This window comes from Misgurnus anguillicaudatus, unplaced genomic scaffold, assembly GCF_027580225.2.
Source record: "Misgurnus anguillicaudatus unplaced genomic scaffold, ASM2758022v2 HiC_scaffold_34, whole genome shotgun sequence".
Taxonomy (NCBI): domain Eukaryota; kingdom Metazoa; phylum Chordata; class Actinopteri; order Cypriniformes; family Cobitidae; genus Misgurnus; species Misgurnus anguillicaudatus.
The window spans coordinates 533894-551386 of NW_027395284.1; the positions used below are offsets into that span (position 1 = coordinate 533894).

A 17493-nucleotide genomic window follows, 5' to 3' on the forward strand; every position below is an offset into this window, starting at 1 on the left:
CGTTCAGCACAAACTGGGCTAAAATATTATATGAGCTACATGTATGTACATGTTTGTATTTTTGAGAGAAAAATGTTGATGCGTGGTTTTTAAAAAAGCAAAATTTCACTGATATAAGTCCACAAAACCCATACTAAACATGTTTTAACAAGACTTTTCTAAACAGAATCTAATCATCAAGAGTTTTCTCATTAAAATGATGTGAAAATCATTCTGCTTACTCATTCACATAAACCAATATATTGATTTAGAAATTGTAAGACAGTTTTTGTTTAGAGGGGCCGTATGCGAGAAAGGATTGATTTACAGCTAGCAAACAAAGGATCGCATAATGAGCTGCATAATGAGGCAGGAATGTTGAGAAACACCAGTAAAGAATGTGAGGACAAATGTATACATGTTTGTTTGAGGTTTATTAAGAAGTTAACAATATAATAAAAATAGAGATGAAGGTCAGTAGGACATTTTCAGTTTATTTAGAAACAAACTTAATTCAAAAACTTAACTTGTATAAGAAACTGATAAACAACAGAGCTGGTCATGTGGCTAATGTTACCATATAACTTTATGTCCAAAAAGTGTTTTTCCACGTCATAGTTTCTGTACTGATGAGAGGGATGCAGACCTGTAAGAGAGTTATGGACAGCTGTTAGCCTAAATTGTCCACAGAAATACCCTTACATATATAACTGATGGGTAAATATCACTGATAGTACATTCATATAAACTATCATGTACACAAACTAAATTCAGAACATCTCAGATAAACATCTGCAGTGATTAGTTATATAAAAAGCTGTTTTCAGATGCCCATCCCCTTATCGTCTAGCTTCTGTTTTAAACGTGTTTCTGTAAGCGCGTATGAACTTTAAAAACACATTGCATATGGCGGCCATGTGCGCGAGCTCGCGTCTCCGTGTAACGCGGCACTCATAAAAACGGTGTCGCGTGTAAAGCGCAATGTATGGAAATGCCTTGCATGTAAACAATATGGAATCATTTTACAGCAAATCCCGCAGTGCAGCATTACTCAAAGTTGCCATGAAGGATACGAAAGTGAATAACTGTGTCTAACACTGTACAACATGTAACAGATATCCGCCATTACGGGAGGTCACACGTACTCGTTTGTAAATAAGCATGTAAACATGGAATCATATAACAGCACACACTTAAAAGATACAGCAGTGCAGGCTTACTGAAAGTTGCCATGAAGGATATAAGTGAATAACTGTGTTTTACACTATACAGCATGCAACAGTGAAATCCGCCATTACGTGAGATTGTGTCCTCGTTTGTAAATAAGCATGTAAACATGGAATCATATTACATCACACACTTAAAAGATACAGCAGTGCAGGCTTACTGAAAGTTGCCATGAAGGATATAAGTGAATAACTGTGTTTAACATTGTACAGCATACAACAGTGAAATCCGCCATTACGTGAGATCGCGTCCTCGTTTGTAAACAATGCAAAACTTTTTCAATCCGAAGCGTGCCGTCTGCTGATGCTTACTGTACGTAGGCTGAACTGCACAAGCCATGAGCATATTAAATGATAGCAAATATAAATAGTATAAATTAACTGTTACTTACTTCCAATATCCTCCTCCAGTGTGTCCTCCATTGTTCTTCTTAGGTAACGATAAAGATAAATGCTTCCTCGATGTCCAGACATAAATGAAGATCTTCCTCATGTGTGTATGTATAAAGTTTAAAATCCAGACATGCGGTAAAGTCTTTAAATCTGAACTTAAATCAAACTTTACTTTTTAATGTTCGAGCTGCTCTTCATTACCATGTATTACTACTAACTAGTTACTAACCCCTAACCCCAAAGAAGTGAGTGAGCAGTTATGTTAGGATAGAATTATTAACTATAGTGATATGTCAATTAAATATAGTATGTGTTACAACCTGGTTCATTAATGAAGTCAAATAGCACCATAGACCACCATCTACAGTTCTACATTTCGGCTTGACATTAAAGTTTTATAACTTGTGCATCATTGCACTGTCTCTCCCTACAAGCTTTAAACTTGGCTTGACTCATTCCCATAGATAGGGGTACTGATAGATAGAACTTTTGGGATACTATGTTATGTTTCCAAGCTGATATTCACTTTGAAAACTGGTTCTCTTTAGGCGGAGATTGTTTTTTTCATGTTCTAGTTCTGTTTTCTCTTACATTGTACAATAAATGTTCATTCTGACACTTCAGCAGACATCCCATGAGTGTTTGCTTTCATTTGATACCATTTTTATGTATATGGGCCTTGTGGTTGTGGAGATTTTAACATTTATTGTTTGATTGTCGAGTTGAGCTGGAAACCAAAAAAATTGTCCTTAAATCGCTTCCACAAGTAAAAAAATAATAATTCAGCTTGACAACCACCCTAATCTCTTACCTATAGGTGTCTTCTAACAAAAAAAAATAGGGTGACAGCTTGTACCAAAACATGTCCGCAAAAGTCTTAACGGAAGCCCTTTTCAGAATTGGCCCCCTGACTACCATACACACACCAAAAATGAATCCACAATCATTTCATATTGTTGCCTCCCATTCATACCCCTAAAAAAATACCATCTGGGATTGTAACATGCCTAAAAGAAATAAAGTAAATAAAAATGTGCCTTAAGTAAAATGAATGCAAAATAAAATCGAAAAAAAAACGATTCCTTCTTGATGATGATGATGAATTGAAGGCTAATGTGCAGTCTACATTCCTCTTACTGTTTATTCTGCTTTGAAATTAACTTCCAAGTCAAATTCTACAAGGACTAGACGGTTTCAGCAGTAACAACATAAACAAATGACTTTCGTGAAACAACCTTAACTTTCTGTAAATTTTCACAAAGAATCAATAAAGTCTGTTTAGTTTATTTCTGATAATAAGCAAAATAAACAAGTAGATTAGTTCAAATCATAGCTAAAGCATAGGCTATCAAAAGCTGCATTGAACTAAAGTTACTGTGTAAAATGAATCTATACAATGTTAACACAGATCAGCTGCCAAACCTCCCTTCATACAGCGGTGATCCATGATCGCCGTCTTCCTCGTCTAGGAAACCAAAACATTTGTTATTTTACAGAGTTTAGTTTAGCCACTAGCCAGACCATTAAACCAATAGATGGTGGGCCGAGGGTCCGTATCTGCTTTACTTTTCGAAATGGATGATCCCCATGGAGGGAGAACCTGAATTTGTAAAGTTTGGACTGTTGTTTTATTCTCAACAATATGAAACGTGTTGCCACTTGCATTTATTGCACATTTTCCCCCGAAATGATAAAATTTCCCCGTAAATATGCAGGCAAACGCGGTTGCCTACTATATCAGTCAAGCCAATAGAGCGGCAAGATACTGACATAGGATTATTATTAACCAATCAGATGTAGGTTAGTAGAACAGCTGTTACACGGATTTAGGGCTCTATCTTACACCCGGCGCAATGCAGCGCAATGCGCGACGCAAGTGTCTTTCGCTAGTTTCCACCCTAATTTTCACGTTTAGCGCCGCGTTGTTTAAATAGCAAATGCATTTGCGCCCCCTTTGCGCCCATGGGCGTTCTGGTCTGAAAAACGAGGTGTGTTCAGGCGCATTGTTGGCGCGTTGCTATTTTGAGGCAACTAAAATAGACTACGCCATTGACCAACAAAAACCTGGTCTAAAGTCTAAAGTCAATGGCGCAATGTGTTTTATGTTATTTAAAGAGCGCATTAGTAAAATGCGCCTATAAACGGGAGGACAACGCGGGTTTGCTTATCACAAAGTACATGAATGCGCAGCAGCACAAAAATGCTTTTAAATATGAAAGATTAAAGGATTTAATGTAAAAGATTATTATTGAGTCTCTTGGACATAATTGAGGACTTATTATGAGACGTTAGAAGGCGCAAAGAGCTGCTTTACCTGCAGCCTGGTAAGTAAATAAATGCTTTGCTTTGAACAAATGCGTGTTTTTAAATGTTTTTTTTTTTAATGCTACCTCACGGATTTATTGTATATGATGACTCTGTACCTGTGGATATGGGAGGTAAGAAACATTTGTAAGTAATGCTTAAAAAAACTCTTTGCTAAAAAAACGCTGTCCAAAGTGCTGAAACGTGAGGAGAGCCGTTTGTAAATTCTTTATCTTCTGTTTGTTACAAATAAAGTATTTTTAGAGTACAAACCTTATCTTAGATACTTGTAAATTATGTTTTGATGATATTGGATAACCATACATTTAAAGCAATTACAAGCCTGCTTTTTACTTCCATGACTAAAAGAAAACGGGTTTTAAAGGTTTTAATAAAAAAATAACAATTTCAATATAAGGGAAAAACAACACAATTATTTAACATTAATCTTAAACTGGGGATCTTCTACCTCCGCTTAGTTTTTCAGTTTACAAAGTCCGTCATCTAAATAGGGATTAGACATAGCGCCAGCGCAACTTGCTTTTAAAGGGGATGAGAGCTGAGTCTCTCATTGGTTTACTGCACGTTACGCCCAAAATACTCCCATTACAATAGGACCTACCCTTTTCGACCATGCGTTCGGCGCAAAAACCATTTTTCCCGTCGTTAAATTAGCAAAAGTAGATTCGGACACGCCCATTTAGACGTTGCGTTGTGCGCTTTAGACAATGCGCTTAGATCGTTAAAATAGGGCCCTTAGACACAAGATGCAGCGGAAGCACATTGACCATCGCCAAGGACATTCTTTGTGTGATTGTAAGTATTCATTTTATTTAATTGATATCTATATAAAATGTTTGTTATGTACACTGGTTTGTTCAACGTATGTATGTGTCTCGGTAGTGTTGTTTAATGGAGGCGTAGACTAACCGTTCCGTACATGGTTCCGTACAACAACGATGTTCTGTGCAGATTAACTTTTACCGCTGATCGCTGTCTAAATACTAATAACGTTAGGTCATACACAAAATATGTATGTGTGTCGCAGTGGTGGTTCTACACGGAGGCCAAGGGTGGCTCGTGCCTCTGTAGACATGTCCCTGGCCACCCCTGTGGCCACCCCGTGCTGACCAAATAAAAAAAGTATACATTTATTTAGATTTTACACGCGAGCGCCAAAAGCGGAACTAATGCGACGCAACATTCTACACGGGCAAATTAGAGCGGAGCTCCCAATCACTGTAGCCGGCTGTGGGTGATGCTCGGCGAATTTGTTCCCAATCTCCCATTGTTGAGAATGTGTATGCAGGTTTGGGCACTGGTAAGGACTCTAGCTGACTTAACATTGAGACACTGTTCACTTTTTCTCCTGTGACACGGCTGCTTAAGCGCGGTGATCATTCACAGCTGTTACTCATCAACAACCGGTAAAACCAACATCTCGCTAACTTTTTAAAGTTTACACATTGTAAAAAGCGCTGTAATTATGCTCTTACATATAGGGGAGAGCGGGGTAAGATGAGCCAATTTTTACATATGTTCCCACACAGCAAAAGGACTCCGTGGCGGATCAGCCGCGGAGGTATCGCGGCTTCCGGAACGGACCCGCGAAACGGACCCGTGTCGGCGTCCACTTGCGCGCAGTGACGGATCCGCAATGAAGGCGGATCGCGGACCCGCCATGGCCTCGGGCTGCATACGCTCCGCATCCGTGGCGCAAATTCATTCATATATCTGCCGCGGACCCGCAACTGACTCACTAAAAGTCTGAAATAAGCTCCGGGACGGATCCGCAACGGATGCAGACCGGAGCTTATTGCTATCAGGACCGGGTCCATTTTGGACCCGTTCATCTCACTTTCAAATTCAAAATCCCTTCTTACTGTAGGATAAAATAGGATAAACTAAACTAAAGGATAAAACCAAAACTATCACTAGGCCTGGCCACTGCAGCAATATAGAACCTTAAATCTGCATTGTCTTGTATTTTTAACCTAACAATATTGTAAATAGGTCTAACAGAAAAGTTTCACTAAAATATATCAATTTAATGTACAAAAGTAATTGCTACTCAATGGAAATATAAAATTGCCATTTACATTTATGGACAGTTATAGCATATTCTGTTTTTGTTTAAAAATATTATTTTTGTGGTCAAAACTTAATTTAGTGCTTTATAGGCCCAGGTCAATGCAAACATAAAATACTGGATCTATTAGGCTACAACTTCAATGAAATGCTGCACAATGCACAGCTAAAACATCTGACAATGAATAACTGGAGAAAGACAAGTTGTTCAACAAAAATGTTTTTTTTATTATTTAATCATTTCTCCCATTACACGTCTCCTTGTTGCCCGATCTGTTGCCAGGTTGAACACAGCACCTGTAATCAAACAGACAGATATGTAGCATCCAAAGTCAAGTATGCTTATCATAATAACACCACCGAATGAAGTAAAAGTACAGTTTTTTCACTAGAAATGTACTTGAGTAAATGTATCCTTAAAAATCACTTTAAAGTACTAGTTACCCAAAACTGTAAATGGAATTCGTTACACACCTCTGGTTAAATCACCCTGTTAACAGCCGCTAAAAGTAACAGACGAGAAGATTGTCTTTACCAACCACATAGTCGCTTTGACTGACACTTGCATTCATTTAGTCACTGACTGACACCTGCATTCATTTAGTCACTGATTAGGTCACATGGCATCTTGCAGTGTGACCGTGAGTCTGAACCGAGTCAAACAATGAGTAAATTGCCAAAGATTAATTTTCATTATAAAGAAGATGGCAGATACACTACACCAAAATTGCGAACATGTAAAGTTAATAATGCACAGCTAGGGCTAAACCATTATCCACGAGTGAACATGGTAAAGTTTTCCTAATATCAACGTCATTCCAATCATTAGTATGATTAAAAAACAATGTTTACTGGCACAATTTTATCAATAAATCAATACTTACTCAAAAGAGGCTTCAGCTGAACCGTGTCCCAGCTAGAAAATCTTGATTGACAGGTGTGCATCGTTTAACTGTTCAGTAAAGGCGCGTCCGAGGATCCGACATGGGTCCGTTCAGGATCCGCTGTTTGACAGTAGAATTTACCGCGCTGCCGGAGGCGGAGCTGATCCTCTGCGCGGCTCTAAAACGAATGTGACAGTCACGCGGGTTTGGCGACTTGAACGCGGATCCGCATAGGAGTCTCCTCCTGTGTGGGTTGCCTTATCTGCCTGAAAAAATTAGACACAAGTCAAACAAAACCATCAACCTTTATTTAAGGATGTCTCCTGTCAAATGAAATGATAAGAATGCCGTTATAACAAAGGGCTTTGAAAAGGTGGCTTCTCAAAAAAAAGTGCTCTTGTGGCTCAACTTGCCCCAGCTGAGGGGTAAGTTGATCCATGTGAAGGGGTAAACTGACCCACTGACTTTTTTTGTTTAAACCCGAACATAGTTAAAAAATTCACACCATTCTTAAATTTAATTTTAAGGGTGCCAAAGAATGCATTGAAATAATGTGTTAAATTGTTCTTTGATATTTACATAGAAGGTATGTAACTTTATTAAGTGCAAACATTATCCAGAAACGTTTTTAAATGTCCATTTACAACCCTAGGATTTGTCATTTTAATGAAATTGTCTATTTTTGCCCTATTTGGAAGGGTAATAATAATAATAATGTTGATTGCTCTATTTAAATTTTTTTTAACTAAACATCATGGTGGGGTACATTGAACCGCTGGTTCAGTTTACCCCACAGCATTTGGTTCACTTTGCCCCACGGCCACCATTTTGGGAAAAACTGCCTAGTTTAGTAATTCAGGCTAATCTTTAGCTAAATCATTGACCTGGTTTTATACATTAGCCTATCACCAATATGTATGGTATAAATATTTAGACCTGGATAAATTTGCTTTAACATAACAGCCATTATACTTGACATGTATAAATTTAACTTTGATGGGATAAAAACTGTTTTTTTGTAAAAAAAATCATACTTATCTCTTTAACTTGTGCTTCTCTTTACCATAGTCAAATAGAAATGATGGTTGCTACCTGGATTTGTGGTCAGACGGCTACAAATCTGTATGGTAGCCTAGATACTGGGGGTGGGTCAACTTACCCACTGGCTCACTTTGCCCCACTCTCCCCTACGTGCATACAATTGGAGGAATTTAATTAAATGTTACATATAAAAATGTTTAAATATTAAATATTATTTTAAATACTGCCTAGATTGTGGTCCCTAACTGTCTAGCAATGTGTGTTTGTATGTAAACTAAAACAAACATTTGTCTTTATAAAAGTATTTTGTCATTTCATAAAGTTTATTGAGTAGGCTCGCATGATTTTCGGTGGGGGGGCTTTAGAAAAGAGCCAAGCTCCCCTTTTGCACCTGCACTCACTCTTGTAAAATAGATACAGTTTATGAAGTCTTTGCACTAAAAGCATAAGTTTGGTCTCATTTGAAAGCAGACACTTGGAAGTTTATTAAGAGGTGAACATTAGTTACTGTCATAATGAAAAAAGTTGTTAAAGAGAGCTTAAATTATACTTTTTTATAAACTCCACCAAACATGTATGAAATATTGTTATGAAAATCTAAATGAAATTGGCCTTGGAGCAATCTAGAAATGCTCTGCAGTTAAAGCCACAGGTCTGACCATGTTCTGTTTTAAATCTGAAGATGATACCTCTAAAACTCTGTATTTTATGAAATGTTTTTTAGACCCATGTCATGTAAATTTATTTAGAGAAAACAGCAAAAATGCTAAGCTAATGTTTGTTTATTTATATCTCACAACATCCTTTCAGTTTATTGTCCTATTGCTCCGTGTTTTAAACAGACTCATTAAATAAGCATCCGGATGAGTCATTAACAACTTTTAATCCGGGATATGGCTGTCTAAATGTTTATTTTATTATTATTATTAATAATTGCTCATAATTTCTATTTAGTGTTTTATTTCCTCCTTTTGTCTCAATTCACTTTCTTCTTATTAAAGTCCTTTCTTACAAAAAGAAACTTACCTTAAAGAAGCTTTACCAGTCAAAATTATTCCTAGAAACACATATCTCATATCTCCAGACAGCAGATGTTTACAGAACAGCTAGTACGTTAGCTTAGCATACCATCAAAACACTACAAATAAAAGCATTTATAATAAAACTCACATTATAACATCAAAAGTCGAGTGCTTAAACAATCATGCGTGATCTGATGTGGCTTTGGATCATAAAATAAGACCGAAAATAAACAATTTTATGTTATTTATGCTGTTAGCTTAGCATAGCATTATAATATACAGTACTGTTATGAAAATAACAGACATAGCGTTAAAAATACAGACAAACCATATATAATCTTAATCGTGTTTATTGTCTCCATGGTTTTAAAACATCAAAACATCTTTATTTGCATGTTATTATAAAAACAGCGATCGCTCGTTGCACATACCTGTCAAGTTTTGGATTTGAAAATAAGGGAAATTTTCCGGCGCCCACCGCGAACAGTCCCACCACCAACCCAAACAAGCTCCAGTATTCCTTACATTTTAAGACTGGTGAGGGCCGGATAATATTTTTTTTAAACCTTAGTGCTGATAATTGTGTTAAAATTAACTAAACAAACTAATTCATTAGCAAGAAAACTAGTGAAACACACAGCTCTGTGAAGACTACATTTCATAAGGTCACACTCATACTGTACATATTATACACACAAATTTGCATATATACAAAACCCAATGGCCTTAGTTTGAAAAGCCTTATTTTAACTTCTTTTGCATTATACCCTAATGCCAAAATTATTTATAAACCATTCACTTTTCTTTGTAATGAGAACTGTCATTTAGAAAATGAAAATGCTAGATGGGGCAGTGGCCCAAACCAAAAAGGGCACTATGGGGGTGGTACTATAGTATGGTTTTAATATAGTATTATAAATAAATGATGTGTTACTATATTACTAGCATCAACTTAGACAAGTGATTACAAGTGATTATAATGGGAAAATATAATAACAAGAATTAAAGTGTGACAATAGATATTCAATTTGATTTACCTGCTGGCTTGATGGAGCTTTGAATCAATGTTTGCAATGTTGAACTGTCTTTACCAGCCTCCCTTTCCGTTCTCTGTCTTTATTTTGTGAAGGCATTGGTGTTTTTGGTATTTTTTGTCTACAAAGTGTGCCAACAACAGCAAATTTAGTGTTTATGTTAACTTAGATCTGACCGGGAACATTTAATTCATTACACAAGCATTGTAACGATAATAATGTGGATATTTTGTTGCTGTTTGCTTGCTAACTTGTTAGCACTTTTAGAACACCGACAGCAAATCATTAACCAAAGAAATACATAAACAAACTTCCAAATTAGTAATTCTGCGGTTTAACAACTGATATATTATGTAATAAATCTACCTGTTAATGCAACAAACTTCAGACAGAAACTGTCGTCTTCGCTCTCCAGGCAGAGAGTGCACACAGAGATGCTGCGGAGCGGGTGGGAAAACACGAAGTGGATTAGCGGAATCAGTGGATCTGTAGCGATCTGGGATTGGGAATGTTTTTTATTACTCCGCCCGGGCATTATTATTTTTGTAATAACGCAGGTTAAAATACGGGAGATTTACGGGAAAATACTAATACGGGAGGACGGCGGGAAAGAAGGGTAAAATACGGGACTTTCCCGGCCAAAACGGGATACTTGACAGGTATGTCGTTGCAGGTCACTGTTCAAGTTCACGTCTGACTGACAGCTGCTGCTGAGCTCTGACGTCTTATTCTTTCTATGAAAGTTTTCATATTGAGACTTTAGCGCCCTCCGGCTTCACGTATGAATGAAACAAACTGAGTGTGAATTACTGCAGACTCCAGCTTGCTCATATCGCCATGTTTGCAATAAAAATGGGTGAAATATTACCCCCACTGCAGAAATTTGAAGTAAACATATAAAATTGAAGTAATATTTCTCCAAATATGCATACTTTGAATTAAAAGCCCCGATAGATGTTGTTTTATCGAGTGCTTTCATGACAATCACGGAGGAGTATTTTTATCAATGAGTGCGGCTGAGGGTTATATTTCAAATTAAAGGTATGTACCGTTTTTCATTTTCATAACGCCTGACAAAAATGAAGAAATTACTGTTACTAGGATTCTCAGATTAAAATAAAGGTCAAAAACTAAATCTTAAATCAAAACACTTTTTAATGATGTATAGTTGTTTAATGTAAGTACATTTAAACTAACAGTAATTTAAATTATGTAAATAAATAGCTCTTCAGTACATCCACGCCCTCGCGCAGGTTATCAGGTTTTAATATGATTGTAAAGTAAAATAAAGTTTACGGGCAGTTTCCCGGGAAGGGGTTAGACTAGTCCTAGACTAAAATAAATGTAAGAGCTGTCTAAACTGAAAACAACTTGCAATGCCATATCTTAAAATACATCAGTGCATTTTGTTTTGCTTCAAAATGGACACAAGTAATGTATTTAGGAAGGCATGTTTGTTAAAACTAGTTATATTTCCCAATTAAACTATAAGGCCTAGTCCTGTCTTAAACTAATTCCTGTAACCACCCCTATTATCTTTAAATATAATTTCTTGCCATTTTTATGTGCCCCTCTGGTAAAACACTGGCCCCTCCTTGGCCCCCCTAGTGAAATTTGTCTAGAACCGCCACTGGTGTGTCGTCTTCATTTCTCTTCCATCTCCGTTTAAGAGAGACACGTCCCAGCTGGTGGTTCGGGTAATATTTCATAAAGTTTGCGCCCACTGCGCTTAAAAATTGTCTGTTTTGCAGAAGTGGTTGTAGCCATTTGCATATGTTAGTTAATGTTCTCGTGTTTTTGTGTGTTGATGTACCGGCTATAATCTCGATAGCACCCTTACGAAAATTAATCATGGTTTTATTGTGGTAAAAGTGTAGTAACCAAAGTTTTTTTGTTGTATTGATTACTATCAGCAAAACTATGTTTTTTGAAAACCATAGTTTTCAAAACAATAGTTATTTTGTGGTTACCATGGTTTTACTACAGTAACCATTTTTAAACTGTAGAAGAACAATGGTTAATTTTAGTAAGGGGAGGTGAAGTGATACCTTGTTTTATACTGTGTTAAATTTATTTGAACCCCTTTCCTGCTGTTTTTCTGAACCTTATACTTCTCTTGTTTGCAGATAATGCATTGTACTGGAAGCAGGTGTGGGGCCTGCTTGGACGTGTAAAGACCATGGGCTTAAGACCTCAGAGCCTGTGTTTTTACTGGAGTTGCCTCACCATCCTCTGCCTCTACCACTAAAAAAGTGCAAAACAATAGGTTTAGGTTCTTCACATCACTGATTGAAGAAAGATGATTTGTAACTTCAGCTGTGAAAAACTCATGCTACATATATTGGTTCCACCTGTTCCCTTAAGATGGGTGATAAACCAGTTTCACATCGTTTAGGGGTCTCGTTTATAAAACTGTGCATAGAATCCTTACTTAAAGTCTACGTACGCACAAAAGGCAAAAATGGCATACGCCAAAAAAAAAATATTAAGACTTATAAAACAAAGCACTGTTCCCTTTATGAATCACAGATCACCTGCAAGTGTTCATACATGAATCATCCTCAGGTCCCACCCTGCAAGCCCATCTCCCATTAAGTTTTTTTTTTTTTATATAGATCACAACCTTTGTATGGGAACTGGTGTACGCACATTTCCAGCCCCGTTTTGTGCGTACGCCAGTTCTACCAGAAAAACTCCGGAGACAGATTAACAATTAATTAGAATTTATTTAACAGTGATAAACAGCAATGCTTAAGGGTGTAATGATATAGTTCTTTGGCGTAGACCCCGTCCGTAGTTTGAATCCGGGGATCGTGGATTCATGCATTTCCTGCCTGCCTGAACATTAGGCTTCAGAGCAGAGAGGCCGCGTAGGCCAGAAGATAAAGCCACGTTTGGCTTGAGAGCTAAGAGGCCGCTTGACCTGAAAATAAAGCCTCGTTAGGCTTGATAGCTGAGAGACCGTGTAGGCCGAAAATTAAGCCATGTTAGGCTTGGGAGCAGAGAGGCCGCGAAGGCCGGAAATAAAGCCACTTAGGCTTGGAGCAGTAAGGCCGCTTGGCCTGAAAATAAAGCCATGTTAGGCTTGAGAGCTAAGGGGCCGCTTGGCCGAAAATAAAGCCTCATTAGGCTTGATAGCTGAGAGGCCGTGTAGGCCGAAAATAAAGCCACGTTAGGCTTGGGAGCAGAGAGGCCGCGTAGACCCGAAAATAAAGCCACGTTAGGCTTGAGAGCTAAGAGGCCGCTTGGCCGAAAATAAAGCCTCGTTAGGCTTGATAGCAGAGGGGCCGCGTAGGCCGCAGAAGGCAACTTTATACCAGAGTGAGAAATGGCCATAAATGATGTAAAGGCCATGATATAACATGTTTGAATATACCACCACCACCAGTAGTTTGCTTAAAGAGCAACTTGAAAGTTAAACCACCCATTCACTCAAAGTACAGAAAAATACTGTAGGAAATAGATTAAAAAATATATATTTTTCTAAATGCACTAATTAGGCTTCTGGGGTCATTTTTGTAAGAAAATTTTAGACCCGCCTCTAAAAACCGCCAAACCGGAAGTGACATCACGAGAGGCGCACGCTGGATCGCAATGACAGTTCTTCGGACGCTGAGGAACGAGTAAATGTTTATTCATACTCGTATGGCGAACTACAGCCATACAATTATGAGTTTGCTATGCAGCCAAGAGTGCAGGGACTGGTCAGGATTAAACAGAACGGTCAGAGGAGACAAATTGAAGTGTTATGTGAGGAGAAAAGGACAGATGTGTGGGTGAGATCAGTGATCTGGCGAGATGTAATACTGTGCTCAGATCACAAGATTGTACAGATTATTATCATATATCATGCAATAGCAAAGATAGTATTGATACTTTATGTCTTTTTAATGCTTATAAGTTATGTTAATATCCATCCACACTTACGTTAGGTGATACAGATGTTGCTCATCACCGCAGGAGAGGTGAGCTGTCTGAACCCTTATGTGCTACAGGCCAGGCCAGTAGAAATGAGTATGTTTATGGCAGAGATTATTTATTACTAATTTATTTAATATCCATGTATAAATGAACAGTAAACTAAAGATTTGAATGTTAAAACAATCTTAATAAATTTGTTTTTAAACAATCTTAATGAATTTGTTTTAATTACAAGTTGCCTATAGGTCATGACTAAGTAAAAATTTTTGCTGGCACTAGTCAATATTCAAATTAACAATATTAATAGTTTTCCCATCTCCAGACAATACCACTAAATACAGCATAGGCAAGTTATCCGCTGGGCGTCTAAGGAACTCTGTGCAGGCGCCCTTACCTGCATGTGTCAGCCATTCAAGAACAGGTTCCAGAGGAAGGAGGACTTTATAAATGGTTTGAATACCCCCATTTTGTGACAATCAATAAACAATAATCACAAATTGTCTTACCGTATAAAAACTGGTTTATGAAGTTTAGATCAGATATATACCAAGTAGATCTGCATTTGTAATTCGATTTAGTTTTATTTATGTAGCACCGAAAAAAAGATATACAATCTGACCCATTTAAAAACATTTAACAATTTTTCAGTATCTTTCCCATCATATGTGCAGGGTATTATAATAATGTGTTGAAGTGTGTTAAATTGTGAATGATGTGATTAATAGATCCCAACAGCTTCATCCTTGTTGATCCTCTGGATGGATCTGGAGAGGGGAGCAGGTGTAGTGGAAGACAGGACAGTGCTGCATTCTCGTAGAGCCTGTGGTGACCTGGAGTATTCCAGAACAGAATATTTAAATAGATTACATTTATTTGTCCCTGTTAACAGTGTACACCAAAGTAATACAGTTCTGATAAAAAATGTATAGTCAAAGTGGTTTTGATGGTTTTGGTGATGAGTCAGCTTTATTATTTTTTGAAAGCGATATACAATGCTATTGTTCAAACATTTACAATCTTTTAACAAAAAACAACCGCTTACTGCAAATCTCTCATTCTGCCACGCCTTCACGATGGTAGAAATTGTGTACATGGTGGAAGAAGGTGCTGACAAGATGCTCTGAAGCCCAAACAGCTTTAACATCTTGATGATCTGGGTCAGTGTCGGCCCGTGACTTCTTTTTCGAGGGCGCACGTTGCGAAGCTGGTCACATGCATTGAGCTTGTCATGTGTGTGGCTCGTCATTTCAAAATATGTGTTCAGCGCGTCATGTAAACTTATGTGCATCACACGTGATGTCAAAATCTGCTGCACACGCATGTAAAGGGTTCATGATAAATGATATGCTCACGTTTGCCTGATACTCACTTAATCTCCTGTGTAATTACAGTTTAGTGTCAAGTTAGTGTCTTGCGAGTATTTTGTGAACATGAGTGCTTCTTTTATCATAAACCTTTTCAATGCGTGTGCAGCAGGCACGTATTGTGACAAGAGGCATGATGCACATGGTTCACACACGTCACAACAAACACACATTTGGAATTCACGTCCCTCAGAAGAGAAGTCACTGGTCACCAAAAATGCTGATACATGCATGCTGCACAGACCTAAGAGATTTATATAAAAAGCAGAAAATTACTATACCATAGCATATAAAACAAAAAATACAGGTTATGGTACAACAGACATCAGCTGGCTTTAGCAAACAATGAACTTGCCAACATCCCTGAATAAAAAGAAAAACATTACTTTTGACTTTGACAGACATGAATAAGTCTTACTTGTGTGAACAGGATGAGATTCTTGCAGTGGTTTCTCATCAGATGAGTCTTTTTTGTTTTTTCCTCCTCCATAACACTGCCAGGTTCGTCCATGACAACAGAGGATGATTCATCATATAAGCATCTTCATCTGTAGCTGGACAACTAGAATTAAAACAGATTCACCTTTATATAATTGTATAACAGCATGTCACTTCTTAGGTACATACATGAACACACCACATGACAAAAAACGAATTACGAATTAGCTATGCAAACAAAGTAAATAAGATGTAACTCGATTTGATGGTTATACTATTTGCAATCTAAGCTTATCAGTTAGTTGATTTCCATATTTATAAGAAACTTGAATGAAATCATTATGTTAAATGATTTGGTAGTAGCTAGCAAATGTTTAAAAAACAAGACTTACTGTGCATAGTTCACGTTATCTTCGAGCTGCATCTCAGACGGACCGTGATCGATTCATGTTTTCTCGCGGCGGCAAAAACACAGGCCTCACGTGGTTCTTGCTTCGGCATCCAATGTTTAACTCCATCATATTTCCGGGATGATAATCCTCCGATCTAACGTGAACGCTATAAGTTACACCACCGCGTTTTTCTGAAGCACATGCTGAACTGAAGTCGCGTCTCTCGCCTCTTTCCTCGTGCTGCGTTAAACACACCCAGACACGGAAGATAGCGCGGTCTTTATTCTTCAAAAGAAACCTGTGGAGTCATTGTCCTGACAGGCTGGAGTTTGAAAAACCTCCACTAACACAATTATTAACCATGACGATGCTAAATTGAAACTACGGAGAATCACATCAATTTGCGACTGCTTTTGCTGAATACAACCGCAGCACTGCCAATGTAGAGCCTGTCAGGCGAGCGCCTCTGACTACGTAATATGACGCGTTGTTGAAAAAAACAGGGATTTTGAGAGCGGTCTTAGAAAATTTCAGCTTTTTTACTAAATTTATGCGCTTAGAGTTTTGTAAATGTTTTTTGCTTTCGCATTTCATTTTCATATGGTACTTTCATACAAGGTTATATATTTATCTCACAAAAAAATGTAACCTTAAAGTTGCACTTTAAGACATACCTTGATTATGGCTTGCCATTATTTAATTGAAATGCATTGTATTTTCCTGCATACTGTGAAATTGGGAGTGCTGCTCCTGATGAAGAGAGAAGATTGATTTATGCATGCTTTTGTATTCATTAAAAAGTAGAAAGAAGATTAGAGGGAACAAACAAATCTGACTGATGACAATAAAAGATTGCACAGTGTCTGCGTCACATCTTGTGCTTCCCCGGTCTTGTACTCTTATTTGAAGTTCTGTCATGTCGTCCATGTCTGTAGACTTGTAGTTCATTGGTCCTGTTATAGATGGTTTCCCAGGTATATCTTGATATGATGTTTACCCACATGTATATGTACAGTCATTGTGTTTCAGTTGTCCTTTGTCGAGTATTATTTGCTGTCATGCATTTTGAGTCCTGTATTCTGGTCTTCGTTCCTGTTCTGCTTTGTGCACTTTTGGGTTTTAAGAAATAAACCATTGCATTTGGATCCGTTGCCTTATCTTACCTGCTTCGCCATGACACACAGATGATTATAAAAATCTTGCTTAACGATGTAAATTAAGACCCCCCAAAAACTGATAAGTGCTATCAGTAGGTTTGTACAGATGATAGATGGATATACTTCCGAGAGTGATAGCCTTCTAGATGAAAGTTTACAGCTTAAACTTTGACTAACCATGATAGCGTGATTAACGTGACATTTATGTGTTAAAACTCTTACATGACATGCACTTACGAAGAACTGAATT

The 17493-nt window shown here is 37.6% G+C and overlaps 1 long non-coding RNA gene across 1 annotated transcript; it reads right to left on the reverse strand.

Moving 5' to 3' along the window:
* Positions 1-13364: 13364 nt before the first annotated feature.
* On the reverse strand, positions 13365-16744 carry LOC129455172 (uncharacterized). The gene is made up of 4 exons (XR_012368898.1): positions 16087-16744; positions 15675-15818; positions 14935-15500; positions 13365-14722 (listed from the first exon to the last, which is right to left on the reverse strand). It is a non-coding gene; the product is annotated as an uncharacterized lncRNA (long non-coding RNA).
* Positions 16745-17493: the final 749 nt, after the last annotated feature.